Below are 14,938 nucleotides of genomic sequence, written 5' to 3'. Positions count from 1 at the left end.
CTCCTGTATTCCTACATATAGATGCAAGAGACTGATACCAAATGGAAGTAGGGTACTTACCCTGCTTGTTTTTTTCCGAATAAAAAAATTTGCTGGGATTTCAGTTTAAAATAATTAAAAAAATCTGAAATGTCATTGTTAAATGCGCAAGTTAACTAGCTGTCTTTCTGGTCCTCTGACCTCAATATGTTAAGATTCAAAGACTGGAACAAGTATTCTGCCAAGAAAGTCAAAATCTAAACTTGCAATCTGCATTATTGTTCCCAGTCAATGAATTAGAAAGGCTGGTTTTAGCCTTTGTATTGTTTATTGTCACACTTATATTTATGATTAAATAGCAGCAAAATCACGCAAAATCCCCCCAAAAGATCAACAAATTCACTAGGCTAATGGCAATATAAGCTAAAATGGTAATAAAATCTAGGAATGTCTTTTCATCAAAAAGAGAAAAAATAACATAAATGATTAGCATACAGTCCTACAATTGAATCAATAAAGTGAATAAAAACTTGGCAAACAAGATGGTCATATGGTTGGAAACAAACAACAGAAGCACTGTATCGTTCATAAATCTTATAAAATGGTGAATGTGCGTAAAAGAAACTTATACAAGAATATGAATATTGAAATCTGTTATAAAGGTGGAGGTTTATTCACAAAAGATTTTCATAGTTGGTAAGGTTGAATAAAGACACCAGTCCATCAGGGGCGTACCTAGAGCATTTGGTACCTGGGGCGGGTCCTATATCTGACACCCCCCCACCTTAAAATGTAAAAACACCCCACTGTGCCCTCTGCATACCTCTGCATCCTTCTGCGTCACTTCTGGTTTACTCGGCTGCCAATGGCGCTGTTTAAAAAAAAAATGACAGTGTTCAGAATCGCAGTTTTTGGCGATCTGAATACTTTCAAGGTGTTTTAGACCCTCGATCCCTCCATAAAGAGTACCTGTCACCACCTATTACTGTCACAAGGGATGTTTACATTCCTTGTGACAGCAATAAAAGTGATCAATTATGTAAAAAAAAAATGTAAAACATTTTAATGCGTCCCTGCGAGCTCGCGCAGCAAGGAGAACGCACTCGTAAGTCGCACCCACATATGTAAACGGTGTTCAAATCACACATGTGAGGTATTGTCACGGTCAGAGCAAGAGCAATAACTCTAGCACTAGACCTCCTCTGTAACTCTAATCTGGTTACCGTTAATTTTTTTTAAAGCATCACCTATGGAGATTTTTAGGTACCGTAGTTTGCCGCCATTCCACGATTGTGCACAATTTCAAAGCATGATATGTAAGGTATCTATTTACTTGGCGTAACATAATCTTTCACATTATACACAAGAATTGGGCTAACTTTACTGTTTCGATTTTCTTAAATTCTTGAAAATGTCTTTTCTTTCCAAAAAATTGCTTTTGAAACACCGCTGCACAAATACAGTGTAACATAAAGTATTGCAACAATCGCCATTTTATTCTCTAGGATGTAGGCTAAAAAATATATATAAAGTTTGGCAGCAAAAAATAGGGATTTTAACTTGTAAGCAACAAATGTCAGAAATAGGCTTAGCCATGAAAGGGTTAAATTTAGGTGAATATGTATTCTGCTGCAAATTTGGTGGAAAAAAATGCTTATAAGCATATATTGATATTGGTTTGCGCAAAAGTTAGTATTTACATATTATGGGATATTTTTTATGTATTTGTATTTATTTATACGTTTTTTGTACTAGTAATGGTGGCAATCAGTGACTTATAGGAGGACTGTGATATTGCAGCAGACATTTGGACACTAACTGACACTTTTTCACTTTTTTGGGGACCAGTGACACTAATACAGTGATCAGTGCTAAAAAAATATGCACTGTCACTGTACTAAGGACACTGGCTGGTAAGGGATTAATATCAGGGGTGATCAAAGGCTGTGTGCCTAGCCTGTGTTTTCTCACTGTGTGGGAGGTGCTTTTACTAGTGGGAGGCATGGATCTATGTCACTGCTTTGCAGGAATACATGATCCATGCCTTCCCTACTGACAGAACTGCAATCTTCCTTGTTTACATAGGTAGACTGCCATTCTGCTCCTCTGCTGAATCATCGGTGGGTGCCAGCAGAAATTCCGTCCATCGTACCCGCTGATCGGTGGGTCGAGCGATGCACGCCCTCTATTTAAAAGAGCCGGATCATGTATGTTTATGTGATCCGGTGCAGAGATGCCACCTTTTAGCGCTAAAACTGCTATAGGGCGGCCCTTAAGTGGTTAAACGGAGAAAATTTACCATTTTAACCACTTAAGGACCGCCGTATTGCCATTGTACGTCATTGCAATGGCACAGGCAGGCACAAGCACGTACATGTACGTGCCTGCCTTCCAGCGGGTGGGGGGTCCGATCTGGCCCCCCTCCCGCTGGATACGGCGGTCCGGCTGCAGGAGTGATCCGTGATGAGGGGATGGCCGTTGGTTTCTGGCCGCCCCCTCTGGATCGCTCCTGGCCAATGAGAAGCTTCCTCCCACTGTGTATTGTATACACAGGAAGGAGGAAGTGATGTCATTCTCCTCGGGGCGGTTTTTTTGACCGGACTATGAGGAGAAGACAGAAAGTAAGTGTGCACCAACACTACACTGACATGTAGGTACACACAGGCACACAAACCCCCCCAGATCCCCCCCCCGATCGCCCCCTGATCCCCCCCCCCCCAGTCACAGTGTCACTGATTGCAGTGATCATTTATTTACTGATCACTGCATTCAGTGTCAGTTGTAAAAGTAAAAACTGTCAGGGCAGTTAGTGTTAGGTCCAGGGTAGCCCCCTATCACCCCCCAATAAAGGTTTAACCCCCTGATTGCCCCTAGAGTTAACCCTTTCACCCCCTTTTGCCAGTGTCACTAAGCGATCATTTTTCTGATCGCTGCATTAGTGTCACTGATGTCGCTAGGTAGCTAGTTATTTTTTTTAGGTTCACCGCCAGGTTTTTATAGCGCTAGGTACCCCGATATACTACCCAATAATGGTTTTAATCCCCTGATTGCCCCTAGTTAACCCTTTCACCCCCTTTTGCCAGTGTCACTAAGCGATCATTTTTCTGATCGCTGCATTAGTGTCGCTAGTGTCGCTAGGTAGCTAGTTTTTTTTTTAGGTTCACCGCCAGGTTTTTATAGCGCTAGGTACCCCAATATACTACCCAATAATGGTTTTAACCCCCTGATTGCCCCTAGTTAACCCTTTCACTCCCTTTTGCCAGTGTCACTAAGCGATCGTTTTTCTGATCGCTGCATTAGTGTCACTAGTGCCGCTAGGTAGCTAGTTATTTTTTTAGGTTCACCGGCAGGTTTTTCTAGCGCTAGGTACTCCCATATACTACCCAATAATGGTTTTAACCCCCTGATTGCCCCTAGTTAACCCTTTCACCCCCTTTTGCCAGTGTCACTAAGCGATCGTTTTTCTGATCGCTGCATTAGTGTCACTAGTGTCGTTAGGTAGCTAGTTATTTTTTTAGGTTCACCGCCAGGTTTTTATAGCGTTAGGTACCCCCATATACTACCCAATAATGGTTTTAACCCCCTGATTGCCCCTAGTTAACCCTTTCACCAGCGATCACAGTATAAGTGTCACTGGTGACGCTGGTTAGCCAGTTAGTTATTTAGGTTCCCCGTCAGGTTTTTATATAGCACCAGGGACCCCCATATACTACCTAATAAAGATTTGAACCCCCTGATTGCCCCTAGTTAACCCTTTCACCAGTGATCACCGTATAAGTGTTACGGGTGACTCTGGTTAGTTTGCTTTTTATAGCATCAGGGCACCCACCATTTATTACCCAATAAAGGTTTAACCCCCTGATCACCCGGCGGGTGATATCAATTAGGTTTTAGGGTCAGAGTCTGCGTCGCCCCAGGCAGCGCTAGGTTAGTGCCAGTACCGCTAATACCCACACGCAAAGCATAAACCTCCGGTAGTGGTATAGAATCTGAACAGATCAATATCTGATCTGATCAGATCTATACTAGCATCCCCAGCAGTTTAGGGTTCCAAAAAAACGCATTGTTAGCGGAATCAGCCCAGATACCTGCTAGCACCTGCGTTTTGCCCCTCTGCCCAGCCCACCCAAGTGCAGTATCGATCGATCACTGTCACTTACAAAACACTAAACACAAAACTGCAGCGATCGCATAGTCAGGCCTGATCCCTGCGATCGCTAACAGTTTTTTTGGTAGCATTTTATATTTAAATCCGGAAGGCAGTGCTTGGTTTTCGGGGTCCCGTACATGGCTAGGCTCCCAAAAAGTCCCCCACATGTGGTATCCCCGTACTCGGGAGAAGCAGCAGAATTTATTTTTGGGGTGTAATTTGACTTATGCCCATAGCATGTGTGAGCAATATATCATTTAGTGACAACTTTGTGCAAAAAAAAAAAAAAATTGTAAAATTCCTGCAACTTGTGGCAAAATATAAAATATTTCATGGACTCAACATGCCTCTCAGTAAATAGCTTGGGGTGTCTACTTTCCAAAATGGGGTCATTTGGGGGGGTTTTGTGTTATTTTGGCATTTTATGGCCTTCGAAACTGTGATAGGTAGTGAGGAGTGAAATCAAAAATTTGCACCCTTGGAAACCCTGAAGGCAGTGATTGGTTTTCGGGGTGCCGTACGCAGTTGACTCCCAAAAAGTCCCACATATGTGGTATCCTCGTACTCAGGAGAAGCAGAAGAATATATTTTGGGGTGCAATTCCACATATAACTATGGCATGTGTGAGCAATATATCATTTAGTGACAACTTTTTGTAAACTTTTTTTTTTTGTGTGTCATTATTCAATCACTTGGGACAAAAAAAAATATTCAATGGGCTCAACATGCCTCTCTACAACTTTCTTGGGGTGTCTACTTTCCAAAATGGGGTCATTTGGGGGGGTTTTGTGTTATTTTGGCATTTTATGGCATTCGAAACTGTGATAGGTAGTGAGGAGTGAAATCAAAAATTTGCACCCTTAGAAATCCTGAAGGCAGTGATTGGATTTCGGGGGGCCGTACGCAGCTAGACTCCCAAAAAGTCCCACATATGTGGTTCTCCCGTACTCAGGAGAAGCAGCAGAATATATTTTGGGGTGCAATTCCACATATAACTATGGCATGTGTGAGCAATATATCATTTAGTGACAACTTTTTGTAAACTTTTTTTTTTTTGTGTCATTATTCAATCACTTGGGACAAAAAAAAAATATATTCAATGGGCTCAACATGCCTCTCCACAACTTACTTGAGGTGTCTACTTTCCAAAATGGGGTCATTTGGGGGGGCTTTGTGTTATTTTGGCATTTTATGGCCTTCGAAACTGTGATAGGTAGTGAGGAGTGAAATCAAAAATTTGCACCCTTAGAAATCCTGAAGGCAGTGATTGGTTTTCGGGGTACCGTACACGGCTAGACTCCCAAAAAGTCCCACATATGTGGTATCCCCGTACTCAGGAGAAGCAGCAGAATATATTTTGGGGTGCAATTCCACATATAACGGTGGCATGTGTGAGCAATATATCATTTAGTGACAACTTTTTGTAAACTTTTTTTTTTTTTTGTCATTATTCAATCACTTGGGACAAAAAAAAAATATTTAATGGGCTCAACATGCCTCTCCACAACTTCCTTGGGGTGTCTACTTTCCAAAATGGGGTCATTTGGGGGGGGGGGTTGTACTGCCCTGCCATTTTAGCACCTCAAGAAATGAGATAGGCAGTCGTAAATTAAAAGCTGTGTAAATTCCAGAAAATGTACTCTAGTTTGTAGACGCTATAACTTTTGCGCAAACCAATAAATATACGCTTATTGACATTTTTTTTACTAAAGACATGTGGCTGAATAAATTTTGCCCTAAATGTTTGACTAAAATTGAGTTTATTCGATTTTTCTTATAACAAAAAGTAGAAAATATCATTTTTTCTCCAAATTTTCGGTCTTTTTCCATTTATATCGCAAAAAATAAAAATCGCAGAGGCAATCAAATACCATCAAAAGAAAGCTCTATTTGTGGGAAGAAAAGGATGCAAATTTCGTTTGGGTACAACATTGCATGACCGCGCAATTACCAGTTAAAGCAGTGCAGTGCGAAATTGTAAAAAGACCTCTGGTCCTTAGGGTGTTTATTGGTCCGGGGCTGAAGTGGTTAAGAAAAAATGAAGGTCATTTTGAAATTGATAACAGGAGCATGTCTCAAAAAAGCTGGGACAGGGCCATGTTTATCATGGTGTAGCATTACCTCTTCTTTTAACAACACTCTGTAAACATCTGGGAACTGAGGTCACTGGAGTTTTGAGAGGAATGTTGTTGCATTCTTACCCGATATAGGATTCTAACTGCTCATCAGTCCTGGGGCTTCTTTGTCGTATTTTTCATTTCATGATGCACCAAATATGTTTAATTAGCATACTCTGCTCTTTAACCATGTGATCGGCTGTGTCCAATCACAGGCAGTCGCATGTAAACACAGAGATGCCGGTAATCAACGCTCCTCGACTCACACAGAGTGTGTGGCGAGGAGAGTCGATCAGCGGCATCTCCACGCAGGAGGAAATCTACACATGCAATCAGGGCACTGATCATCAGTGCCCTGATTACAATATAGCGCCAACAGTGTCACCAATCAGTGCCCACCATTGCCCACCAGTGGCAGCAATCAGTGCCCACCACTGCCCACAAGTGCCACCAATCAGTGCCCATCAGCCATGCCAGTCAGTGCTGGCTATTAGTGCCGCCTATCAGTGCTGTCCATCAATGACCATCACTGCTGTTGATCAATGCACATCAGTGTTGCCAATCAGTGCCACCCATCAATACCCATCAGTGCCCATAAGTACCACCTATCTGTGCCGCCTATTAGTGCCCACCAGTGCTGCCTATCAGTGCCCACCAGTGCTGCCTATTAGTGCCCATAAGTGCCATCTAAAGTGACCATCAGTACCGCCTATCAGTGCTCATCGGTGCCACACATCAGTGTCACCTATCAGTGTCCATAAGTGCGGCATATTGATGCCGTCTCATCAGTGCCACCTAATCAGTGCCCATAAGTGCCGCCTCATCAGTGCCTATAAGTGCCACCTCATCAATGCCCACCAGTTCAGCCTATCAGTGACCATCAGTGAAGGAGATAAATTACTTAGTTACAAAATTTGCTGACAGAGACTAAATAAAAAAATATATTTTTCAAAATGTTTTTCTATTTTATATATTTTAGTAAAAAATAAAAAACGCAGCAGTGATTAAATACCACCAAAGGAAAGCTCTATTTGAGTGAAGAAAATTATAAAAAATAAATAGTTTGGGTACAGTGTAGCATGACCATGCAACTGTCATTCAAAGTGTCCTGGACAGGAGGGGGTTGTAGGTGCCCTGTAGGCAAGTGGTTAAAACATTCCCACAGTGTTCTTAGCTGGAAACATTTAATCCCATTTAGTATTGTGTAATATCGAGCACAGCTTGGTAAAGTTGAAACGTAATTCTTTTGTCCTACTCTTGCGTCTCACTTTCCTATAGTTTTAGGCACATGTAGATAATCTGTTATCACCGCTACCTAAATTATCCCTCACTTCCACATCTGTAATCAGCTCTGTGTTGTTTGGAATTAGTAGGTCCAGTAGAGTATTATTTCTGGTCTGGGATTCAACCATTTGAATCATGAAAGTGTCCTGCAGTATGTTCAAGAAATGACAAGCCTTGGTTGAGCGATTGGTTCCGTGTACCCAATTAATATCAGGATAGTTGAAAACCCCCATGATTATGACATTGCTCTGTCTCCCTGCCATCTCTAACTGTGAAAAGGAGATGGGTCTCCTTCTCCTTAATGTTAAATGGCCTATAGCATACCACCACAAGCAATTTAACATTTGTTTATTCTTTTGAAGCTTTAGCCATAAAGACTCCACCTACTCCTCACTAGCCCTATTAGAATGTCATTCCTCATATTCAACATCAAGTCACTCTTCACATACAGGCACACCTTTCCTCCTATTCTACCTACCCTGTTCCTCCAATACAGGGAGTACACTTGAACAGTCACAAGCCAGTTTTGAGGTGTCAAACTAGATTTCTGATATTTCCACAATGTCAAAGTCCTCCTCATGTAGTAGAAGTTCTAGTTCTTCCATTTTATTAATCAGACTTCTATCATTTGTTGTGCATGCCTTTTAACTTTGTACTTACGCATATTATTTTATCCTTGTACACATTTTACTTCCCTTTAGGTTTAGCATGCCTGCTAGCCTTAGAAACTTTAGTTTCCCTGTCATTTGGTTTAAGATCCATTTCTCCCCTGACTTTACCCCCATTTGTATACTCTGACTATTGCATTCTGCCTTGTATACCCTCTTCTGATCCCCCCCTGCATCCTAGTTTAAAAGTTCCTCCAGCCTTCTGGTCATCTTCTCCCCAACAGAGCTGCACCCTCCTCATTAAAGTGCAGCCCATCTCTGTTACATTGTTTGAAGGATCCTGGCCTTGTTCAAAGCTAATTTGCCATTTTGTTTCCTAAATGGCATGGGTAGCTGGGCACTGCAATGCTGTACATACACCAAGGAAAGGACATTTAAAAAAATACCAGCTGAGGCCACTGCAGACCTGTCATTGAAGTGTACAGGGTTCGGCAGACACAGCTAGCTGCTCACAGGTGGCAGAAACAGCTGCAGGAATCAGCAGATTCCTGACGCTGTCATTCGCACCAGCGCACCATGTGAATATAGCCTTAATTACTGTACTGTATATATGGATATTTGGATTTTTCTCTCTAGGACAAGACATGTTAGGACTAAAAACACCTGCTCTTCTTCTTCCCATATCAATAAAATAACTGTGGTTAATTTCTTCACACAGAGAGCTGGGCAGGGCTGATAAGACTCCTTGAACTAACACTTGAACAGATATAATAAGACAATTCAAAAGTATATTTAGCAGAACAAAGGGAGCAAATGCAAGACATTGTTAGGTTTTGCATACACTTTAATAATTTGTGGACTAGAACAATGGATAGGAAGATGAAACACAGAATCCTGATACCTTGTTCTGCTTGGACTTGGTTAGAAGACATGGGGGCTGGTAAACTGAACTGAAAAATGAACACATATTTGAACTGTTGCCTATAGTTTCTAATCAGGTTTTACATTTAATTTTATGGGAACATGAAACAAGACGTATTATTAGTCACTATGGGCAACAACTCTATTGTGTTCTAGTTTTCCTTTCACTCTAAGTTTAATGATTCAGCCCATGAAGTATAAGGTGATGTGAGAATGGTGCCATACAATGTTTGTTATGAATACATACATGTGTTTGTGTAGAGCTTGCCATTCCCATAACTGGGTTATGTATTTTGTGAAAAGCTCCACCCAGGTGCACTGTTCCCCAATGTCTATCACTTGTCAGGTTCTTTGTTCAGCATTATTTACCACTTGTGCTAGGCTCTACCTATCCTAAAGTGTTATTTTTCCTGTAAGGTGGGTTCTCTAGATTTTGAAGTGACAGCGTAATATTATTTTTCTTGTGCTCATATTGGATGCATGCGTGATTTTTGCATATCAACATAGCAACAAAGTTAGAACTCCTTTGGCTTATTTGTGTGTGCTAAGAACCTGAAATGTCTGAAACTACATGACTATTCCAGAATATTAATTTGCAGAAATCACAGGACTAAAATAACACTGGGCAGGCATACATTGTACATTGACTTTCTACTGAAATATACCTAGTAAGTCATGCCTTCCTCTTTCACATTCTTTTGAATTATTAGCAAACACCCAATTGAGGAATTTAATGTATATGGAATTGAATGTGATCTCAATTCATAATTCTTTTCCAAGGATGACTCTCTCATTGTGTGGTGTCTAAGCATTTAACCGTTGAGGTATAACTAAAGGACATATTTTTTTTTTTTTTAGATTTGTATAGTGTTGGGAGCGGTTAGAACCCTTGACAAATTCACCCTCTCTTATTGCACTGATCAACAATCTCACTGGGAATAACAGTAAGGGTAAAACCAATATTTTGTGTTGCCACCAGAACAGGAACAGATGATACTTGTTCCTGTGACAACTGTTATATCCCTCACATTTGAAAGATGTTGAATTTTCAGGACAGGAAGAAAGGGGAAATCACCCTAATGAGACACAAATGGCAAAATACATTTTTGGACATGCTGGGAGGACACTGTAAATGGGATCCCCCACACAGGAGAAGCTTTCTTTTGCACCATATTGAAGGCTACACATATTCACAATTATTGCGAATGGTTATTGGCAAAGTTGAATTCAGGAGACACCTACATGGGCATCTCATCTAATTTTTTCAGGATCTTACTATTGTAGTGGGGCATTCCTTAGGTCCTTGTGGTCCCAAAGCTCAGTGTGTGGCCATTAGGTTTTCCGCAAGCACAAAGGCAATGATTTTCATGGATTATTGTAGGTTGACTTATGGTTAATTATTCGTTTTAAAGAGTACATCCTCTCCAGCTCCTGATGATGTACTTAACCCCATAAAGCTTAATTATATCACCAAGCAATTGAAAAAGTCCATATTATTAGCAGGACGAACATGATCAGTGGTGTCATGGGGTGATGGAGGGATATTGTAATAATGTGTTTTGAAGGACTATGTAGGCCCCCCATGACGTTTTTAGGATGTATAGGTCTAAAATTAATAGATTTTATGCATATTTGGTTGATGTCTAGTTAGTGCTCTAAAAATCCCAAATAGTTGAATTTCTTTTTCTGTAGAGAAAAAAGAATGACAGTTGTCCTCTCTTACTTTATACAGAATACAAGGAAAGTCTTGTCTTTGGATATACTTTGATGTGTTTAAAGAATTATGAATGTTTCTAGGCAGGGGTCACTTTGTTACCCATTAAATTGCCTTTTTGCTTTTTACAGTCCTTTCAGGAAGAGGGTGATTTAATTTCCTTCTTGGCTAGATCTCATATATAGGATGAGTGGAGCTTAGCTCAGAGTTAGTTGCTGGCTTATGGAAAAGAGAGAAGCCATGGGAGAGGTGATTACTTAGAGGACATTGATTTAAATTTTTCCTGCCCCTGGAGGGCAGGAATACTTACTTACTCCTGTAACTGAGCACAAAGAGGTACACTACCACACAAAAAGAGACCTGTTATTGCTTAAATTGAGGATGTAATGCATAAAGGATTGAGGAGTTGCTAGTTGGTTTATTGAAACTGTGACTGTAACAAAAAATAGCTTTGGACCTAGCTTCTGACTGCTTCATGTCCCTGAAGTGGACTCTCATGCTGTTGAGAAGGGGGATAGCACACCGTTAAGCTATACTATACAGTGCATGCCACTTGGTGATGAAGAAGGATCCTGGATATCCAATGATGTTGTATACCTAGTCTAGCTAGGGGGCAGTGGTGAATATGCAGGGAAAGGTGCTATTCTGGAACTACAAGAAGTCTTCAGACTTGAAATGACTGGTGTGCCCGGTAAGAAGACATGCTATTGTCAAGAAAGACCAGAAGCGTGATGAGCAAACTTGACAATATGGCTCCCTGTAACCAACACACCATGCGGGTAGATGGCAGGCGGACATGTAACTCTCTGAGGGCTCTGGCTGATACTCATGGCAGGAGAGTGAACCTGGGTGAGTCCTGAGTACTAGGTGGGCCGATTAATGTGCACCTGTGGTGTGAACAGGTGGCCCTGCCCACATGTTTTCAAGGAAAAATTGTGTCTAGTAAAAGAAAGTACAAAAAAAAAACAAGAATGATCATTTTTCATTACCGTGTCACACCAGAACTCAAATAATCTGAATTTTTCTTGTTAATATCGTGGGATAGTGTATACATAATTATAAATTGTCTAAAACAGAGAAGCATGATCTGTGTATCTGGAGAGATCCTGGGCACAGTTCCTCAGCTTAAACTGGCCTCCCAATGTCATCAGATATGTAGTACACTGTTATGGTAGCTGTAACCATAGTAATTTTAATGTTATGATGGAGGTCTAAATTTGTGGTGCGCTGAACCTGATTTACTAAAATACAAGGTTAATTAATTAGAGGTAACCCAGTTTAAATTCATAGGCACATTTTTTTTTTATTGTATTGATTGTGTGTGTAGACTTCAATTCTTTGCACTGCACTTTATACTTCGATAAATCAGGCAGGCAATTTTTTTCAGTTTATTCTAAAATTAAACATAATTTGCCCATACTAATCAAAGTAATAGGTTCTCTTCACAAGAGGAACTATGAACAGTGAGTACTTACTAACCCAGTGCTTCCCAATCACACTGATCTGGGGAAGGCTTTTCTGGGCATGGAGGAAAGGGTGACACTACACCTGCCTCTCCACATTGCAGCATCTGGTGCCTGAGTGGGCAATTTTCATGTGAGAACAGGGGAGCATACAGAAAAATAAAAAAATATGCATGAAAGTTCACATGACATGGCGGGTTTTGGTAGCTGATGTCAGGGAAAACAAGAAAATATACTTTCACTACTTATTGTCCCACTTATTATGGAAAACTGATGCTTTGGCTATTGTGTGCAGGGATCAGGTTTACTTTAACGTGCCTATGACACTGGCATAAGAAGATAGCACAGAAACAAAACTTGTAATAGAATAGGCCAGTGGTCTCCAAACTTTGTCCCTTGGGATGTGGCCCTTTGATTGCCTTTACCTGGCCCTTGGAGCACTATTCCACCAACTGGCACCAATGATGGGGCACCATTCCCCCTACTGACACCAATAATGGAGCACTAGTCTTCTCATTGATCTCAACATTGGCACTATTTCTTCCATTAAAAACAACAATGTGGCATTGATCCAAGGGCATTTTCTACACCCACTGGGCACAGTTTGGTCGCCCTAAAGCCTGAAGGACAGTAAATTGGCCCTTTGCTTAGAAAGTCCACTGGACTAGGGTTTAAACCCTGTAGTTGTTCCTCCAATTTGCTCATTTGGAGAGAAAAATCTTTGCATCTGACGCTTCTGTGAGTGTTGGTTACGTTATTTGTCACCAACTGCATGCTGTGGCCCTATCATCGAACCCCTTTGTCATTATAGGACATAATATTGATGTAGGGGCCAGTGGATGGAACCACAGCACATGGTGCAGGACGCAAACACTTGAACCACACCAAGAAGTGACAGATGTAAACAATTTTGATGAGGTTGTAGCTCTGCAAGAGTCTGAGGAACAGGTGCCCGAGCAGGTAGGTATACATCTCCTTATAGTTACAGATTTTTTTTTAAACAGTGACAGAGTTGCTTTAAAAAAGGCTAAACATACCGAGACAAGACAGAAGTGCTGATCTACTAAATTGTAAAGTGAGGTGAAGTGTAATGAGGTGAACCTGTATCCCACTTCAAACATCCAGTCATGTGCACAGGAATTGAAAAGAGAAAAGAACTCCAACAGAAAGAGATTTAAAAAGAAAAAAATATAACTTTTCATTCACATGACTGGATGGACAAGTGAACATTTCACTGCACTTCACGCTTTAGTAAATCAGACCCAGGAACAAGAGATGAATGATATGTCCGTGACCTGAGTGTTGCTTATAATAATCGCAAGAAATGGACACAAATCAAACAACACAGCTGGGTCGTGCCCATGTCTGTGTGTAACAACTTTTTGGATGTTTACCCTTCAGACCATGCTCAAAGGAAATGAATACTGCATTTAACCATGGCAGTTCCGGGATAGTAATAATTGTGCACACATATATCCCTTTGTGAATGTAGGACTGCGATGTAAGTATACTGTAGCAAGTTACTGGCCACTTTTTAATGGAGTTTCTACATTTTGGGAAAGGGCTTAATCGCCAATGATACCAAACAAATTAACGAAAGGAATTTGTTTGGTGTACAACACTTTATATGTCAACATAATTTTAATGGAGGCACACATCTTTTCATCAACACGTTGTTAGTTTAAGGATAAACATTCACACTTAGACCTCTCTCCTAGACAAAAAAGCTTTCTGTTGCCAAAATGAATTTACTTTATTTGCATACGTTAAGGATTACACAAGCTATAAAACAAGTACAGTTCATATTTCATACCTGCGTAAAACAATCAATAAAAGAACAAAATAAAACAACAATTATGGTGAAATATGTTGCATTGTCTGTTTTTATATTTCATTTTCTATTATCACTACTGCAATACATTTATCGAATAACCATCATGTTTTATAATATACAAAGTTTGGTAGGAATGATTACACAGTGTTCCGTATCATCTGGCTATAAGTATTTAACATAAAAAAAAAAAAAATAACGTGATTACTTACTGAATGATCTAAAGAGAAAATCTTTAATTATCTGTGAATGGTCCAGTCCATGATGCCATGTAGTGGTCAAGCTTCCATCAGAAACTCTTTGTATGGTACAAGTAATTCCTGTAGTTCTTTGGATCTCGTAAATCTGTCAAGTGTCTGATAATGTAATGAATAACTTATAAGATGCATAGAAAAGCTGTAATTCTTCTTGCTAGCATATTAGAAGAAGGCACAGTAGAGATTAGGTATCTTTAGAAAATAGATGAAACGCTCTAACAAACCTGCCTTAGTAATTTGTTGTTTGCAGTAGGTTGAGTCATCCAAACTGAACATGTCGATTACTTCTATATATTTCACTACTGTGCCACATGAACGTCACCCATTACTAATGCCTTGGGAGACTGGTAAGATGGGCGGCAACTTTTCTGAGTTGTGGATTCCTTCCAAGATCCACACATATTCAGCTGGCAAGTCTCCTTCATTGCTAATCAGGAAGCAAAGTTTCTAAAAAGCACAATGAAGTGTTCTTGTCCAGTTTCTGAATTTGAATTTCATCACCTATGGAAGATAAGAGACATCACCTGTCCGTGTCAATTACACACTCATGTATTAGTAGCATTCAATGGTCAGTCCACATGAAAGTGATTTTTCAGTCAATAGCAAATTTCTAG

The 14,938-nt window shown here is 40.4% G+C and overlaps 1 protein-coding gene across 3 annotated transcripts in view; it reads right to left on the bottom strand.

Moving 5' to 3' along the window:
• The window catches only part of BCL6 (BCL6 transcription repressor), a 111,822-nt gene extending 97,120 nt beyond the window's left edge, over positions 1-14,702 (bottom strand). The window contains exons 1-2 of one of the 3 annotated variants that reach the window (XM_077487564.1): positions 14,553-14,702; positions 14,280-14,423 (exon numbers count right to left, since the gene is read on the bottom strand). The gene's annotated coding sequence lies outside the window, so the exon portion shown is untranslated. Of the gene's footprint in view, positions 1-14,279 lie in introns of all 3 variants that reach the window. The other 2 variants (XM_077487565.1, XM_077487567.1) reach the window with 2 other exon arrangements.
• Between the last annotated feature and the right edge of the window lie 236 nt (positions 14,703-14,938).

The sequence above is a fragment of the Lithobates pipiens genome, unplaced genomic scaffold (genome assembly GCF_037356315.1).
Source record: "Lithobates pipiens isolate NorthernLeopardFrog02 unplaced genomic scaffold, aLitPip1_a1.2 Scaffold_18, whole genome shotgun sequence".
Classification (NCBI taxonomy): Eukaryota; Metazoa; Chordata; class Amphibia; order Anura; family Ranidae; genus Lithobates; species Lithobates pipiens.
Note: the sequence above shows the minus strand (reverse complement) of the source record. Positions and strands in the feature narration are given on the sequence as shown.